Source organism: Chenopodium album, chromosome 10 (genome assembly GCF_948465745.1).
Source record: "Chenopodium album chromosome 10, dcCheAlbu1.1, whole genome shotgun sequence".
NCBI lineage: Eukaryota > Viridiplantae > Streptophyta > Magnoliopsida > Caryophyllales > Amaranthaceae > Chenopodium > Chenopodium album.
This window is the reverse complement of record NC_137843.1, coordinates 13,991,903-14,010,168: the sequence shown is the minus strand read 5'-3', so window position 1 is coordinate 14,010,168 and position 18,266 is coordinate 13,991,903. Positions and strand designations below refer to the sequence as shown.

Genomic DNA, 18,266 nt, shown 5'->3' with positions numbered 1-18,266 from the left:
AATTTGGTCAAGGTGGGGTTGGGTAAAGTGAAAACATTATCCCTCCTACCCAATTCCCGTTGAATCACCCACCAAGTCTCCCCTCCCATGACATTAATCCAATTAAGGCCACCTAAATAGGGTAGGTCCATAATAGTAGGGTCGGCTACCTTACCGTCATCGTTAGGGACAAAGCTAAGGTGTTTGACCGCTATGTGTGTAACTTGGCCACCAAAGTAAATGGGTACCCTAGACCTACCCGCTTCGGCCTCATTGGCCACCCGTTGGAAGTGGTTGACCATTTTGTGGACTATATTGAGCTTTTCACTCTTAGGGATCATGTATGACCCTAGCAATTCAAGCTCATCCCGCCTAACATTGGCGGGTTCATGCCTTCCAAAAATGGTAAGGCCAACAAACCGTTGCCAAATCTTTGGCACGGGATGTTGTATCCAAGTGCCCTTGGCATGTTGGAGGTTCAAATTAGGATCCCCCGTAAGGGATTGATAGACAACGACAATGTTGTCTTGGGGCGGTTCAAGGGGCCTATCCGATTTCAACTCAAAAAGTTTACCAAATTCTTTCAATGTCAATCTAACATCATTATTAAATAATCGAAATTGAACATGAGAAATTAAAGCATTTGATTTTATGACATTAAAACTAGAAACGAATTCTAAGGTTAAATAATCATAAGTATCGTAATGCATGTTAAAGAAACCACTCATGCCAACTCCCTTGAACAATTTTTCTACATGCTTATCAATTCCTAATCTAATAAGGGTGGGGTGATGAATAAAATGAGTGGGAATTACTTGCCTTGTAGTGAGGTTGAGCTGAAGGAGTTGTGTCTTCGATAAGTGCAGTTACTAGATATATCAAGGATCACTATTATGGAGATAATAAGTTCGTTCTCTTGGGGTGTCATCATATGTTGCTAGACTATGAGAGATGATCTTTGGGGTAGTCAAATGGTCCAAAGCCCGCTAGAATGGATCCTATGAGGTCACACACAAGGGTATTGGGTTAAGCAAGTTAGAGGCCCATTAATGGGCCTCATGAGCAATTAATTGATCATGAAATGGATTGGGCTAGCATAGCTAGATTAGAATTAGGTTTTGGGCTTTTGACATGGGCTCTTATTTAGAGATGAGATCTATAAATAAGATCCATGCCTAGGGTTGCAAGTAAGCAGTCATAATTCACACACAGTGAATTTGACATCAAGGCAACCAATCCCAAAGACCCTAATTCCTCTCTCTAACTCACGACTTTCTCTTTCCTCCCCTCGTCCGTACGGCCGGCCACCTTGGTGGCGCGTGTGGTGGTTCGTGGTGGTTCATGGTGGTTCGTTGCTCGCACTTCTCCGTAGAAGGTCAATTGAAGAGTTCAATTGCAACTAACTAGCATTAGTGGAGGTCTTAATCTGTGCCTGTGGACCAAGTAGAGCAATCACACTTGAGGTTCTTTATCTCTCATTGTTCTTGCTCGATCGCACGTGGAATCACGCTTCAAAGGTACGATTATATGTTCTTTATGTGTTATGCATTAGATCTTGGGATTAGGTACTGTATGAATATGATTCATGTTTTTCCGCTGTGTAGTACCTATAATTCCCTACAGTGGTATCACTTAGCCTATTGCATTTACGCATATTGACTATAATTCTTTGATAGTCCACAATTTTAATTCAATTAAGAGGGAGATTAATTTAATTATGGTTCAATTATTATTTTAATGTGATTAAACTTTTGGAATTGATTAAATGTGATTTAATTATGCTCAAATAGCCAAGAAGATGACCGGTTTTAGCCTTAATATGTTCCAAAATTTCGAACCCCCTAACCCTAAATTTCGAATTTTACGAAAATCTTAGCCCTAAAATATGATTTTTGTGCTTGATTTTGACTTAATTCGATTTACTTTATGATTCATAATTTTAATCGGATTGATTTATGCATAAAAATATTTTATGTATGATGATCAATTTAATTTTAAAAGTTAGAATTAAATTGGGATTAAATTCATGAAGAACCCTAATTTTGAAATTGAATATGATTTAATTTTAAAATTAGATGGACCACATTAATTTTAATTTTAATAAAATGTTTTATTTTAAATTAAATCACCAAAAAGGGGGGGGGGGATTGAGGTGCGGCAGCCGTGGCTGGGTGGCGCAGCCACGTCGAGTGCCGCACCGGTGGTGGTCCAGGAGGGAGGGTGGGCTGGGCTCCGGTCGGTCAATGGGCAACACATCAGTGCACCACCCCGTTGTGTGTGCTGTTGCTGCTGTCCTTGCATCGCTGCAAGGGCAGCGTACACCGCAAGGTGTACGGCCACCGTGGTCGGCTTCGGCTGGCCACACCACGGTGGCTGACGCGGCTTTTAAAAAAATATTTTGAAAAATTATTTCAAGATAATTATGAATTATTTTGGGATAAAATCAGTTTTATTTTGGATAAGATAAAATATTTTGAAAATATGATCTTTTATTTTAAAAGATAAAATTGTTTTTATTTGGATAAAATCTTTTATTTTAGGATAAAGTCAAATCTTTCAAAAGTTGTTATATTTGATATTATCCATATTTATTGTTGTTAAATTGGTAATTATCCATGATTAAAGTGGTTAATTTTGGATAAGATTTGTTAGGATATTCTAAGCATATTCCAAAAGGATAATAATTGATTTAAATAATGTGATTATCCCATAATTATTTTTGGATAATAATTGATTTAAAATTTTGTGATTAGATAGTAATTAGGATAGAATTTCCTAATTTTGTTAGGATAATCTTTGAGGATAAATATGATTTATCTTTTAAGATTAAAATAAGATTTGATTCTATCTCATGACTAATTTAGAATATATGATATTTTATTGATGGTCATGAATAATATATGATATTATCTAATTACATTAATTAAAATATGAGATATTTTGGTGCCATGTTTCCTTAATTGTGAACATTCGATGTTGTAGTTTAGGAAAGAATGATGAGTGATTTATTATGTGGCAATTTTATAATATATGATGTTATTTATTGCTATATAATGACTAGTATGGCCCAGTAGATTACTAAATACGATCTGCGCATCGTGATGTATTTTTGTAATCTTAGTACAGTCTACGTACCGATAAAGTTTTTTTTTGTAATTTTATTTCATTTTATTTAAGTAGTAGATAGAATATAGTAAAATTACAGGTTGCAGTTAATCCAAGAAATCCATGGAGTGAAGGCCCAAAGGAGCAAGATGGATGAGATCCATGAAGGTTCAAGTGGGAGCTTTTTGCTTTATTAGTTTCTTAGGATTAGGGGTCATGCAATGTCTTGTTTATGCATTCAGTTTATTATGCATGTTAGATTTTATTGATGTTTTGTGATGATGCGCTAGAGTTCACTATTTAATCACAACATAATAAATCTAGGTCCCAGTAATATTGAGGTTGCTTTTCCAATTAAAAACCCGATGAAACCTTCGATATTTATGGTAGGTCATGCCTCAGCTGGGTGTCATACTATATCTTAGGGGAGTGGGGGTAAATCACGTTTTACACTTTTAATTGGTTATACTCAACAAGGTTACCTAAAGAGTTTAGAACCTTGAAGCTAAGGGTAATAATTAAACATGTGATGGGTAATTATTCAACCAAGAATTACAAAGAGTTGTAATCAGTAAAGAGTTTACTCACCTTGAAAATGCAATACTTGATGGTAGGGCCTCAGTCCGGTCAATTATTGCACAAATAAAGGATCTTGGAATCATTCTATTCAATAGGGATCAATTAAATTGAATGAATGTTTTAAAGTTGCCAATTTAATTCGCTTATGGCACTTTAAATTTTTATTAAACATAATTGAATTTTGCGTTTACTTACAAGTAACATGTCGTACTAATTTTATTATTATATATAATCTCCTCGATTGAAAATAAAGTTGAGAAATTTTCTCAAAAGTTTAAAAGATAATCCATAAACCTATATTCCAATTTTGCTAAGATGATTCTAAAAGACAAGTTTTAGAAATCCATGTCACCTGTCTAAGGTTGGTTTTATTCAAATGTTTGATTAAAATGCCAACACATCTTCATTTTGAAAAGTGTTTCAAGGGATATAATGAGATGGGAGGTACAAACCCTCTAAAAGACAAGTATAAAAGTCCAATAAAATCTCTTATCTTCAATATGATTGAATATAAGAAAGTGATTGGAAATCTCTATGATCAAAAGTTGATCAAATGAAGCTATTCTTCATCCACTTTATATAAGAGTTAAATAGTTGATTAAACTCTATTATAAATAATGATTGAATAGACTTAGCAAAATCATGAAAAGTGCTTAAAGTAGTTAAGCAAAGCATCATTTTGAACCTAAGAGAAGTGTTCTAAGTGGGTCAAATGGGAAAGGTTTAGGAATATATGAGGATTGCATTAAGAAGTTATAGGCCAAGAAAAGCAAATAAGTTGCTACTTCTCAAACCTAGAACTACTTACATGCTAAAAGTTGTTATGAACAACAAATGTTTCCAATTAAATGGACCAATTCCAATTAATTACAGACTACCTCATATAGTTGGAAGGTAAAAGAATGGAAATGTTCCAAAATTTAAGAAGTATATTATAGAAATTGATTTAGCACATTGATACTTCTTGGACATATGATGTCTTGTTTAGTTCTCTCATTGAGAATGAGGTTGAACTAAATGAAGAAGTATGGCTAAAGGAGAAATAAATCTACAAGTTTAGAAGCAAATGTTGCTACTTCACAAGTAGAGTCTACGAGTCTGGAAGCAAAAGTTGCAACTTTACAAGTAGAGCCTATATTTCACCTTACCTTGTTATTGGCTAGAATTAAATAAATGTTATTCACTCTTGCCACTATCAAAATACCATTCAATGTTAGTAATGACTAAGCATCGAAGATTCAAAAACGTGGAATAAATGTTATTCTATGCTTTATTGAGTCATAATGTGTTTTGAATTGCTAACACTACAAAAAAAACTACATATAGAGGCAACTCCTTGAGGCAACCAAAGTCAAGTTGCCTCTAAAAGTCCCTTTTAGCATCACATAAACAAGGTTGCCCCTAAAACATATGTTTTAGCGACAAGTGTGTGGTGGTTGCCTCTAAAGATACATTTTTAGCATCACATGAATATTGGTTGCCTCTAAAACATATTTTTTAGGGACAAGTATATTGTGGTTGCCTCTAATGATACATTTTTAGCATCACTTGAATGTTGTCTGCCTCTAAAACATATTTTTTAGCGACAAGTCTATTGTGATTGCCTCTAAAGATACATTATTTCGCAACACTTGAATATTGGTTGCCTCTAAAACATATTTCTTAGTAACAAGTCTATTTTGCTTGCCTCTAAAGATACATTTTTAGCAACACTTGAATGTTGGTTGTCTCTAAAGCAATTTTTAAGCATCACATGAAATAAGTTATCTCTAAAGCTTTTTTTTTAGCATCACATAGATTTTTGTTGCATCTAAAGACTTTGTTTTGTGCCACATGAATTGTGGTTGCCTCTTCTAAAAGTATTTTTTTTACATCGCCTACATTATAATTACCTCTAAAGACAATTTTTTTTGGTGCTAAGAGAGTGAGCCACAAGGGCGGGGATGAGAATCGATCCCAGGATCTCCTGGAACCGGGAGGGAAGCTTTAACCACTTGAGCTACCCCTCACTCTCCTCTAAAGACAATTTTCAGTATACCAAATTTACCTAACTATACCACCTATACTATAGCGCTTTTTCAAATACATTGTAATATGTTATAATTTATAGCACATCAAAATTAAGCGCTATAAAAAGTATTAATAAGATAGCGCTTTTAAGCAACGCTCTATAAATAATATCAATAAGACAATGCTATTAAAAACGCTATCTTATAAACATTGTAGTTTAAGTACATATTATAGAGTTTATATTATAGCGCTGTAATTAAAAGCCACATATCGTAGTGTTTTGATCAAAATGTTGTAGTTTAAGTGTAATAAAAATTAGGGATTTTCTATGAAATACCCCTGAGATTTTGCGTTTTCTACAATATACACCTACAAAAAAATTCGTCCATAATATACCCCGAGGTTTAGTAAGTGTGTATGTGATAACCAAACATTAATTTTTCATTATCTTAATATAATTTTTTTTGGTGATGATTGATGCTTTTTTAAATTTTTTTGGGTCATGGTCGTTGCCTTTTTAATTTTGTTTGTTTTTTTAAATTTTTAAAAAAGTATATTTAACCATACGAGTGGTTAAATTTAACTATTAAGGTTATATTGTGATTGTGATGCTTTTGCAGGGGTATATGGTAGAAAATGCAAAACGTCAAACGTATTTGATAGAAAATCCCTAAAAATTAAAAACAACCCCACTAATTACTATTCTTCTCTTGGTTATTTCAACCCAACTGAAAACTTCCTCCTCCTCATATCACAATGCAAAATCCCTAAATAATCTACTGAGAAAACAGACGGACTGATTCAATTACCTCAATTTGCTTAATTCAACTGATTCGACAACTCAATTTGCTTACTTCAATCATTTGATTCGGTATGTCATTTCAATTCTTTGAATTATTTATTTCTTTTCATACTGATTTTCTTGTTCGAAATTCATCATATTTTGTGCGAATTTTGTTTCTAATTCTGTGTTTGAATCGATTTTTTACCCATAAATTCGCTTTGTTCGACTGAAAACTCTCGCTGCTTATCAAGAACTCCGTCAAATCTGTTTCCCAAGGTAAGTTACTTGAATTTTTAAACAGTTAAAAAAATCAAATTTCATGTGGTTTTTGAATTCAGTTTCAATTGTGTTTCGATTTTAGGTTGAATTTGTGTCGTATTTATATGTCGATTTATGTTTTTGGAACTTGGTTTAGATTGAATTTGTGCAAATTTTGTGTTTCATACACTTTCAGTTTGATTTCTAAATTTAGTTTCAATTTGTTGATTGGTGTTTGTGATGTGGTGATATGATAAATCTATGTGTATCTTATGGTTTGAATTTTATAAAGTTTTTTTCCCCTATCAAATGTGTGAATTTGTTTTCTACTATTTTAAGTTTCAATTGTAGTTTAATTTAGATTAAATTTGTGACATATTTTAGGTCGAATTTATGATTAATTTTGTGCCATATAGTTCGAATATGTGACGTATTTTAGGGAGAATTTGTGGCAGATTTTAGGTCAAATTTGTATTTATTAATCCCTCACCCACCTCTTCATCTATAATAATTTTGTCTCTCCTCCTAATCACACATTCTTTGCCTATTACCTTTTGTAGGTGGGGATGATGATGCGTCATAGTATATATTAGGAAGTTAATTGTAGGTGGGGATTTTTTTGGGGGTGTCTATGTATTTTAGTTGGCATTAAAATACAGTAAAATTAGTCCTAAATTTAATTTTCATTGCTCATAAATTTTGCCAAAAAATTACAAACCTGATTTATAGCAACAAATTTGCTCAAACTAACTCAAAAACAACCATTCTAACATGGAAACATTCTTTTGCAGCAAAGACTTAATTTAACCAACTAGTAATTGAGCTCCTATGTGCTGCTGTGCTCTGCTTCGGTGTGCTGCTGCTTGCTATAATAAACGTTCTCTTATTGAATTTTGTTGGGGATATGCTTATTACTTCCTCCATTTCAAATTACTCGCTACACTTTCTTTTTGAGGATGTTTCAAATTACTTGCTACACTTCCTTTTTAGGTAAAACACTCTCTCTATCTCTCTCATCCCACATGGGCCCTCTTATTTATTTCTCTCTATCTCTTTCTTCTCCAAAAATTTGCCTAGAAGTCAGCAATTTAGGAAGTGTAGCGACTATTCTGAAACGGAGGAAGTATTTAACTTGGTGTTGTTAGGGACAATGAAAAGCTGAAACCCATTTCTCAATTTAGTACAAGCAATACTAACTAGTACCAAAGATGAGATAAATATTACTCTCTATCAATGATGAATGTCTACTGGGCTATAAGGGTATAAATTACTATAAGTACAAACAAAAAAGAGTAAGATTCATCATGTCGTAAGTGTCTCCCCAACATTAGTATGTATAAGTTCCAACTTTCATATATGAGTACGGAAAAAGGTTGGGCATATTAGTCAGCAAATAGGTTATCAATAGATTAAAATGTTCAGAGTCAAGTAGTCAACAAATAAATTGCAGGGAAAAAAAAATAATTATTTAACATATTAACAGCATTCAATCAATTTGGTGTTTAAGTATATACTTATGAAGGACAAGGTGTTAGAGGGTGGTTTGAGGGTGGCTATGATAATTCACCCATGACTAATCTTAAATTCGCTATAGACTTGCTCCTAACCACGCCCTGTGTTCTACGATTCAAGTTTGGCTACAGCAGCACCGTCATCAGTAGGTCATTTTTTTACTCCTAAGTCCTAACCATACCCTGCATTCTACAATATAACCTTTCTTCTACTTGAATCTGACATCTTTGCGCAACAAGTCACTGGTCAATAATTGTACTCTTGAGCTTTTTAAAGTGTCGGGAATTTCACATAGAAGAACAAACTTGGGCAATATTAATGAACATTGGAAGTGTTAACAATCACATAAGCTTAAGGCACTTTAAATTCTTGCTTTTGATTTGGAATTGTTTAGAGACATATTAATAGTGAAATGATATGAGAACATATCAGTATGGGGTTGTAGGTTTATGTGACCTGTAGGTCTGTTTTGAGGACTTGGGAAGAATCTTGCAAGTCTCGTAGACCTGTCGTTGTGCTGTGTATGTTGTTGCGTATTGTGCAGGGTCGATAGGGTCCATGGAGGCTTGCTGCAAAGGCTATTCGGGTGGTAGGAGTCGATAGTAAAGCTAAGTAGCCTACTGGTTGTGTGTGTGTTTGGTGTGGGATGGTGAATAGACTCATCATTTTTGCATTTTTTTTACCTTGATTTTTCGTACATGATATCAATAAATCCTAATAGATATTAGTGAGCATGTGCTCTCCCACTAGAGGTATTAGTGAGCCACTACAAGCCTTGTAATGGTAATGATAGGAGGATAAGAAGTGTTGCCTAGCTTGTTACCTGTCCCAGGAAAAGCTTTCATCTGTATAATACATCTCTTTAGTGTATGCTGCAAGTTTATAATTGAGGCACCATCACAATACCCTGTTTTAAAATAGGAAGTGATTTTCTAGTGTTTGTTGCTATTGTTTTTGTACTTTTGCACTGTAAATTTTGCCATTATTTTCAGAGTCAACTGATACCATAGTTCGTTCATTCTATCTAGGAAGGTTCATCTTTCTTTATATTGTATTTTTTATTTAATTTTTTTAAGAATTAGCTGCTGCTTTATTGTTCCGATTTTATGTTCAAGAAACGGAGGAAGTACTTATAAACATGAGTATGCAAGCCACAGGGTGCTACAACCTTTAGTGATGACTGAAATGTACGACATTTCACTTTGGATATTGCAGAGTGATGCTTACCAAGCCATAAGTTGCTACAACCTGCTGAACTGCCCGTTAACATTTGCAATTGGTAATTCCATTGTTTATGATGTTGTTCTGAGTTTAGTTAAAATTATTGCCCAATGTTTGAATTTAGTTAAAATAACACAATATTTCCAGTTTGATTAAAAATTCGTAGTACATTTTAGGTTGAAACAACACTCAATTTTTAAATGCAGACTGACTTTCTGTATGATCAAGTAATTTATTTTTCTTAGTCATACATTGCAGGTTCAAATATATATTACGAAACTTTGGCTCAGCAGGTCCATAATCCCTGGTTCAGCACCAGTAGGGTATTATTGGTGCTTTGGCTCGTGAATCGCCAAGTGATGAGGGTCTTGGTCCATATAGAAGCCGCAGCATTGGACTGTGCAGAAGGTTGCCACAGGTTCTGTGCCGACACAACAGACCCGACAACAGCAGGTCAGGCATGCCTTGGGGGATCAGTGCAGCGTAGAGGTGCAAAAGTAGCAGTAGCAGCCACGAAACAGCATCAGCAGATCCAACAACAACTTATGACCCTTGATCCTGATCATGATCAACAACAGCAGCGTGACGTTGACCAATGAACATAAATGGTGATGTTAATGCTGCTTGGACGAAGGTTCGATCAAGGGCTAATAGGCGTGTCAATTCATTGATTGATGTGTGTACTATTGTATTGCGCGTCACAGTATTATTGAACCCTTCTATTACTATGTAGCTTGGTATTATATATGCATAATCAATCATTTGTAATTATATAGTTTCATTGTTTATCAAATTGTCCCTAAATTTATTTTGTAGTTACGAAATAATATTCTCTTTAAATATATAAAGAAAGCAAGTGGGTGCCTTCTTTTATAATTTGTGGTAAGATTTACAGTTGCCTCTAAATGTTCGTGGTTCTGGCAACAATGTGTGCCTTAAATAGGGGTATTAGAGACAACTAATAAATAGTGATGGAGTTATGGTTGCCTCTAAACACAAGGGGTCTTATTTGAAATATATTTTGTCTGCTTCTAAAAGGTGGCATTAGGGGCAACTTACAATTAGTGATAGTGTTATGGTTGCCTCTAAACATAAATGTCTTTACCAGTAATATTACTTGTTTGCCTCTAAATGGTGGCATTAGGGGCAACCTGTAATTAGCGACAAACTCATGGTTGCCTCTAAATGTAAGTGCTTTTAGTAGCACCATGATTTGTCTGCCTCTAAAAGGTGGTATTAGAGGTAACCTACAATTAGCGACGGAGGAATTAGAGGCAACCAAAAAATTGCTTCTAAAGACCATTAGAGGCAACAAATATATATTTAGAGGCAATTTATGGCTGCCTCTATATGTAACTTTTCTTGTAGTGTAAATAGGTTTAAAATTCTATATGATAGAAATCATTAACCATTTCTATATATGAATTGTCTCTTAAATGTCAATTAATTCGAATGAAAATGAAAATTGCATGCGGAGGATCCAAAGGGATGGACTTTCAATATCATTGGATTATGAATCCATTGATATATGTAATTATCATTCTAATTTGAAATTTTGACTAAGTCACCATTTAGATAAATGATGATGTGAACTCGAGGTCGAACACATATCGATGTAAGAAAACCAAATGTTCAAAGGCTAGAGATGGACAATGAAACTTCATTTGTGATATGATCACTATTTATGCTTAGTTGAAGCATGGAAATGAAAATTTTTAAAAGTTCAAAAATGTTCAGTATGAAGTTCAGTATCAACTTGACGAGATAATGACTACATTACAATATGATTGTAATTGTGAAAATTTAAGTCAAGACATATACTTAGAAACACATTCAAAGTATTGCGATATGATCGTAATAATGAGAATTTAAGCCAAGACCTTGATGAACATCCAAGAGTTGTGAAATCGTTTCACGACAAACTCCGAAAGAAAACCTTGTGAAGTGTTTATGGAGGGAGCTATCAATCTACATGAGATATATTTTGATAATGGATGAAAATTACCTATCTTCCAACCATTATTCAGGGGATATACTTTTAAGATAAGCTACAAAACTAAACAAACTATATATGTCAAATCAAATTGTAGCAAAGACTTCATATGTGATATGGATAAGAAAAGTTCTTATTAAGTCTTTCTCCAAAGCAAGGAATAAATATTGTATTAAATCATTTAATGCACGATCAATTCCTACACAGAGCACGGGGTACTACTACACAAATCATACTTAGCACAAAATGTTTGTTGCTCAAGTAGGTACCCTTATGGAAATTGTTCCAAAAGGTCAAGTGGGAGTAGTATAAATCTCAAAAGAGTTCGAGAAAAGAAACAAACAAACATGGTTCAAACCATGGTTGGTTCACCCTATGCTAAAAGTGCCTCCTCAAAAAGGCAAGTGGGAGTATAAGAATCTCGAAAATTTCGAGAGCCTTGAAAAGTTCAAGAAAAGTGAATTCGAAAATCTTGAAGAAATTTGAGAAGTAATCGAATCAAAGCAACAATATGAGCATGATTCACCTCATGTTACAAATGACAACGCATGGTCTCATTAAGTGTAATGGGAATAATAACCATGTGTCGAAGGTAGTACATTCCAAGTGCACATCCTCAATTGTCGTTTCTCATTGAAAGCTAAACAAAGTTGTTGTATGAGTTTCAATTGTTGCATAAAAACCCACAATGATGACTAGCATATGTAAAACTTAGCCAAAGAAATATGATTTCATATTGACTAAGAGTTCTAAAACATTCGTTTTTGAACATGATGATTATGCAAGTAATTTAACAAAGATGATTTGACAAGTTATAACTCCAAGTGGTTTAAAAACCAGGAAATCTGAAATAGATTCTAAGTCTGTAAGCAAGTGTATGACACTTGAATAATTTGTCTAATTGGGTGAGACACATTATAAGCAAAGCAGACAAGAAAGAAAAATGTTTTCTAACTAAAGAAAAGACTTATTAAAGGATTCAACTAATTCATAGTATGACTATGATTACGATGAAACCTTTACATTAGTCACGTTGCAAAGATCTATTAAAGATGTTTCAGTGATTTCTACCTTATAAGATTTGGTAGATGGATTTCAAAACACTTTCTTGAAATGTTCATGAAAGAAGATTTGTATATGATACAATCAAAAGTTTGAAGATCCAATAATCCTAGGGATGCATAGCATCATGGAGTTAGTGTTCTTAATTTTGTGAGTAAATCAAATCGTTTGATGTTCTCGTAAAATGAAGAAAAGGTCTTGTGTGTAAAATATTTTTAGTGGGAGCTATGAAGTCTTCTTGGTCTAGTATAAAGAGGAAATTATTCATTGCTTGAAGAGTCAAGTGGTGGGTAGTGCATTTTGTATGAAAAACCTTGAAGAGAATGATGAGTACATTTGGGATTCAAAATCTATAGAGATAGGTTTTGATTGATGTTTGAGTTTGGTTAAGAAGCTTATATTTATAAGATTCATATAAGGTTCAACATTATATTGAAAGGAGTTTCAATCCCATGTAACATGGCACATTGCTTAATGATTCAATACTTTGAGAAAGATTGATGAAATTAAGGTGTTGAGTGACGATCCTCATGCAATATGCAAAGGATGCATCATGCATGTCGTGGACTATACTCGTCTATTTGATTCATGTGTTTTAAAACAAGTAATGATAGATTTCAATCAAAATCAAATATAACGTTGGAATACAAATTAGAAATTCCAGAGTTCCTTACGAAAGGGCGAAGGAAAATTCTTAGTGTATGGAGATGAAAATGATTATAAGATTTAGAAATTGCAAAGTTCATGTTTATGAGAATGTCTCATGAACTCTACTTAATAAAACTCTTCCATTTCCAAAGCATGGGAAACATGTTAATGAAACTGGATTGAGACAAATAATGTAATTAGAAGTTGTATTTGTTTTTGGAGAAAAACAAGTTACATATGTAATACATTCATTTGCAGAATTATGTTTATCAATTGAAAAAAAGTTTCAATCTTATTTAATCTTGGTTTCAAGATTAAATAAAATGTCCAAAATAATTATGAATTGATGGGCTCATCAAGTTGATGACCTGGTGAATGAAACTCCACAAGTGAACTAAATTCATATATTATTTAAGTTCCTAGTTCGGAATCATTAAACTGGACATAAATGATTTCAATTCATGGACTAGCATGTAAGATTGATTGGATAGCGCCGTTTCATGGGCTATAGGAGCGTAGTGAAGCTCGGTCAATCACATGGATATGCATGAGTGATGCATGATCGAACTATAGACCTACTTTGAAGTTCAAGTATAGAGCTTCCGGATATATTAGTGGATTCCTTTGACATGAGTGGAACATTGATTTCATTCAATGGATGTTATGGCTGTGGTACACTCAAACGTCTGCCCGTAACTGGAGATTATAAAGGGTGTTTCCCGGTTATTTCAGAAGTTGAGTGGGAGCTTTGGTTGCCACAAGATTAGATTGAGTCTACCTATTAAATAGGAATGTGTCTTGGCCCCTTGAAGAGGGAGAATTCAGAAAAATGCATGGCCGTGCTCAAATGCATTACATAGTAATCACTTGTTCTGTGAATCTCACTCAGTTTTCAAGAAAAGATTTGTAGACTAATATGATCACGACATGAGATGCAATCATATTATCAAATCGACACACATTGACTTAAGGAATTTGAATATTGCGCACTTGTCTCAGACAAGTGGGAGATTGAAGGAGTTGTGTCTTCGATAAGTGCAGTTACTAGATATATCAAGGATCACTATTATGGAGATAATAAGTTCGTTCTCATGGGGCGTCATCATATGTTGCTAGACTATGAGAGATGATCTTTGGGCTAGTCAAATGGTCCAAAGCCTGCTAGAATGGATTCTATGAGGTCACACACAAGGGTATTGGGTTAAGCAAGTTAGAGGCCCATTAATGGGCCTCATGAGCAATTAATTGATCATGAAATGGATTGGGCTAGCATAGTTAGATTAGAATTAGGTTTTGGGCTTTTGACATGGGCTCTTATTTAGAGATGAGATCTATAAATAAGATCCATGCCTAGGGTTGCAAGTAAGCAGTCATAATTCACTCACAGTGAATTTGACATCAAGGCAACCAATCCCAAAGACCCTAATTCCTCTCTCTAACTCACGGCTTTCTCTCTCCTCCCCTCGTCCGTACGGCCGGCCACCTTGGTGGCGCGTGTGGTGGTTCGTGGTGGTTCATGGTGGTTCGTTGCTCGCACTTCTCCGTAGAAGGTCAATTGAAGAGTTCAATTGCAACTAACTAGCATTAGTGGAGGTCTTAATCTGTGCCCGTGGACCAAGTAGAGGAATCACGCTTGAGGTTCTTTATCTCCCATTGTTCTTGCTCGATCACACGTGGAATCACGCTTCAAAGGTACGATTATATGTTCTTTATGTGTTATGCATTAGATCTTGGGATTAGGTACTGTATGAATATGATTCATGTTTTTCTGCTGTGTAGTACCTATAATTCCCTACATGAGCATCCTTTGTTTTTGCTCTTGGGTGGTGATGACCACCCTCTCCCATCCTGAAACTTGCAAATCGGGGTCAATTCTGGCCTTTTGTTGCCTTGAGCTTTTCCCCCTTACCGTTCTTGATCTCTTGAGGGCCATTGAGATTAGAAAATATAGGAATTGAATAGTTTCTCTCTCTTAGGGTTTAGAGAAAATTGAGAGAAAATGGTAGAAATTGGGTGTAGATTGTAGAGAAAGATGAAAGGATTAAAAATATGCAAAATTTTTGAGTTTTGATGGAAGGATTGGAGAAGATCTTTGAAAATAAGTGAGCTTGAAGGTGTGAAAATGGAGGTTTAAGAGAGAGAAAGTAATGGAGAAAAAGATGAAAGAAGAAGAAAGTGAGGAAAGAAAGAAGGGGAAAAGTATAAAGGGGACGGCTAAATAGGCGCGCCCGATCGGGCAAGCCTCGCCCGATCGGGCGGATAATCTTGATTTCCAGAACCATAGTTGCGCTCCCGATCGGGCGCGAACACGAACGAAAATTTCGCCCTCTTACTCGCCCGATCGGGCGAGCTTCGCCCAACATATCTTTTCCTTCACTCGATTTGCGCCCGATCAGGCAACCTCGCCCGATCGGGCGAAATGTGCTCGAGTTTCTGATTGCACTTGCGCGCCCGATCGGGCAACCTCGCCCGATCGGGTGAAATAAGCTCTGATTTCCAACTCTCCTTGCGCGCCCGATCGGGCAGCCACGCCCGATCGGGCGAATTTAAGGCTGGAATTTTGCCTTGCTTGCGCGCCCGATCGGGCGAGCTCCGCCTGATCGGGCCCGTGCCCAGTCAGATTTCCTTAGCTTTTTCTTCGTCTTCAAATTTTTCTTAGTCTTTTGGCCTCTTAAATCTATACCTGTACAAAAACACTTATAAACGATAAAATTTCACTCTCCTCGCCACTCTAAAATAAAAATAAAAATAAATAAAAAGGAAAACTAGTCTAGAAAGCAAGAAATACGGGTTGCCTCCCGCAAAGCGCTGGTTTATCTAGGTCCCGCACGACCCTCTTACCACCTTGATGCTCAGGTTGGAAGTGGAGTTAGGAAGGTTTCCTCCACATCTCTACTAGTAGCGCCCTCATGATACACCTTCAGTCGTTGGCTATTTACCTTAAACTCTTCACCTTTGTCATTGACCAACTCTACCGTGCCAAATTTATTCACCCTTGTGACAGTGAAGGGACCGGACCACCTAGACTTCAACTTTTCTGGGAAAATATTTAATCTAGAATTGAAGAGAAGAACCTTATCACCTGGTGCAAACTCTCTTGGTAAGATCCTCTTGTCATGCCACTTCTTGGTCTTCTCCTTGTAGTTTGCGCACTATCATATGCTGACAATCTAAACTCATCTAACTCATTGAGTTGGAGGAGTCTTCTCTTACCCGCGACCTTAGAGTCCATGTTAAGCTCCTTGATCGCCCAAAAAGCTTTGTACTCCAATTCCACGGGAAGATGACATGCCTTACCATAGACTAATCTATAAGGCGAAGTACCAATTGGTGTCTTGAATGTTGTTCGGTATGCCCAAAGTGTGTCATCGAGCTTCATACTCCAATCTTTCCTTGATTTGGCTACTACCTTTTCTAGGATCGCCTTGATTTCCCTATTAGAGACCTCAACTTGACCACTAGTTTGAGGGTGGTAACTAAGCCCGGTTCAGTGATATACACCATACTTCTTAAGAAGGTTATCCAGTTGTCTTTCATGGAAGTGGGTACCTCCATCACTAATAATAGCCCGTGGAACACCAAACCTCGGAAATATGGTCTTCTTGAAGAGCTTGGTGACTACCTTGGCATCGTTTGTTGGTGAAGCTATGGCCTCAACCCACTTAGATACATAATCGACGGCTACAAGTATGTAGCAATTCCCATTGGAAGATGGGAACGACCCCATGTAATCAATACCCCAAACATCGAATATTTCTACTTCAAGAATCCCGGTTTGGGGCATCTCATGCCTCCGCGACAAGTTGCCAGTCCTCTGGCAAGAGTCACAAGCTTGCACAAAAGTGTTAGCATCCTTGAACATAGTAGGCCAATAGAAGCCTGACTCATTAATCTTAGCCACCGTTTTAGTGGGGCCGTGATGTCCTCCATAAGGTGAGGTATGACAGGCGGTAAGAACGCCATGAGCATCCCATTCGGGAACACACCTGCGAAATAATCCATCTGCACACTCACGAAACAATAAAGGATCATCCCAAAAAAAATGTTTAACATCAGAAAGGAATTTCTTTTTCTGTTGGTAGGACAAGTCAGGAGGTAGAGTACCACCCACTAAATAATTAGCAAAGTCCGCATACCATGGGTGTTGCTCTACAACTGCATATAGGTTGTCATCAGGGAAAGAATCATCTATAGGTAGAGAATCCTTACCCTCATCATACCTGATACGTGACAAGTGGTCTGCCACTACGTTCTCTGCTCCCTTTTTATCTTTTATTTCTATGTTGAAATCTTGGAGCTAGAGAACCCACCGGAGTAGCCTTGGCTTTGATTCCGCCTTAGCTATCAAATATTTTAATGCTGCATGATCAGTAAAAACAATAACTTTAGAACCGACAAGATATGATCTAAATTTTTCTAAAGCATAAATAACAGCAAGAAACTCCTTTTCCGTAGTGGCATAGTTAACTTGGGCTTCATCCAAAGTTTTGCTAGCATAATCCCAAATTTATCTTCTAGAGGGGAAGGTGATCACATCCCAATGTTTGTGAACGAATTGTGGGATGATAAAAATTGGAATATGAGCACTCTAAACGATCTATTTTCCTCAAGGGAAGTGGATGCAATTTGCAGTATTTCAATTCCTTTATATGATGACATTGATGAGTGGTGTTGGCATCATTCAAAGGATGGCAACTATAAGGTGAAGAGTGCATATAATATGCTGATTAAAGAAGAGGTACAAAACAAAGCAACATCTTCTGCTGTCTCCCCTCCTTTTAATTGGAAAAACATTTGGCATGCTAGGATTCCTCCAAAAATTAATTTTTTTTGCGTGGCAATTTATCAAAGGGGCGCTTCTAGTGAGATTAAACTTGATTGCTAGAGGTATGGAAGTTGATCACATTTGTCCAATGTGCGGTGAAGAGGGTGAATCCTTAATGCACATGTTACTTCGCTGTCCGACTGTGACATCGATTTGGAGACACTCAGTTTTATGGCTCGAAGTCAGGGAGCTTGTAGAAGACTCTTTCCGTGTGTGGTGCGCTGCTATGTGTGCAAAAATCAAGGACTCGAGATGGTGGGACATCTTTTGGTGCCTAGCTTGGGGGGTTT

General features: G+C 36.0%; 1 long non-coding RNA gene across 4 annotated transcripts; it reads left to right on the top strand.

Annotated features, from left to right (window-relative positions):
- The first annotated feature begins 6,342 nt into the window (after window positions 1-6,342).
- On the top strand, window positions 6,343-10,324 carry LOC145562268 (uncharacterized). Of its 4 annotated transcripts, none has more exons than XR_014094308.1 (4): window positions 6,343-6,544; window positions 6,709-6,733; window positions 9,443-9,506; window positions 9,707-10,324. It is a non-coding gene; the product is annotated as an uncharacterized LOC145562268 (long non-coding RNA). The 4 variants fall into 4 exon arrangements; XR_014094309.1 differs by having other exon boundaries at window positions 9,385-9,506; XR_014094307.1 differs by having other exon boundaries at window positions 9,343-9,506.
- The last annotated feature ends 7,942 nt before the right edge of the window (window positions 10,325-18,266 follow it).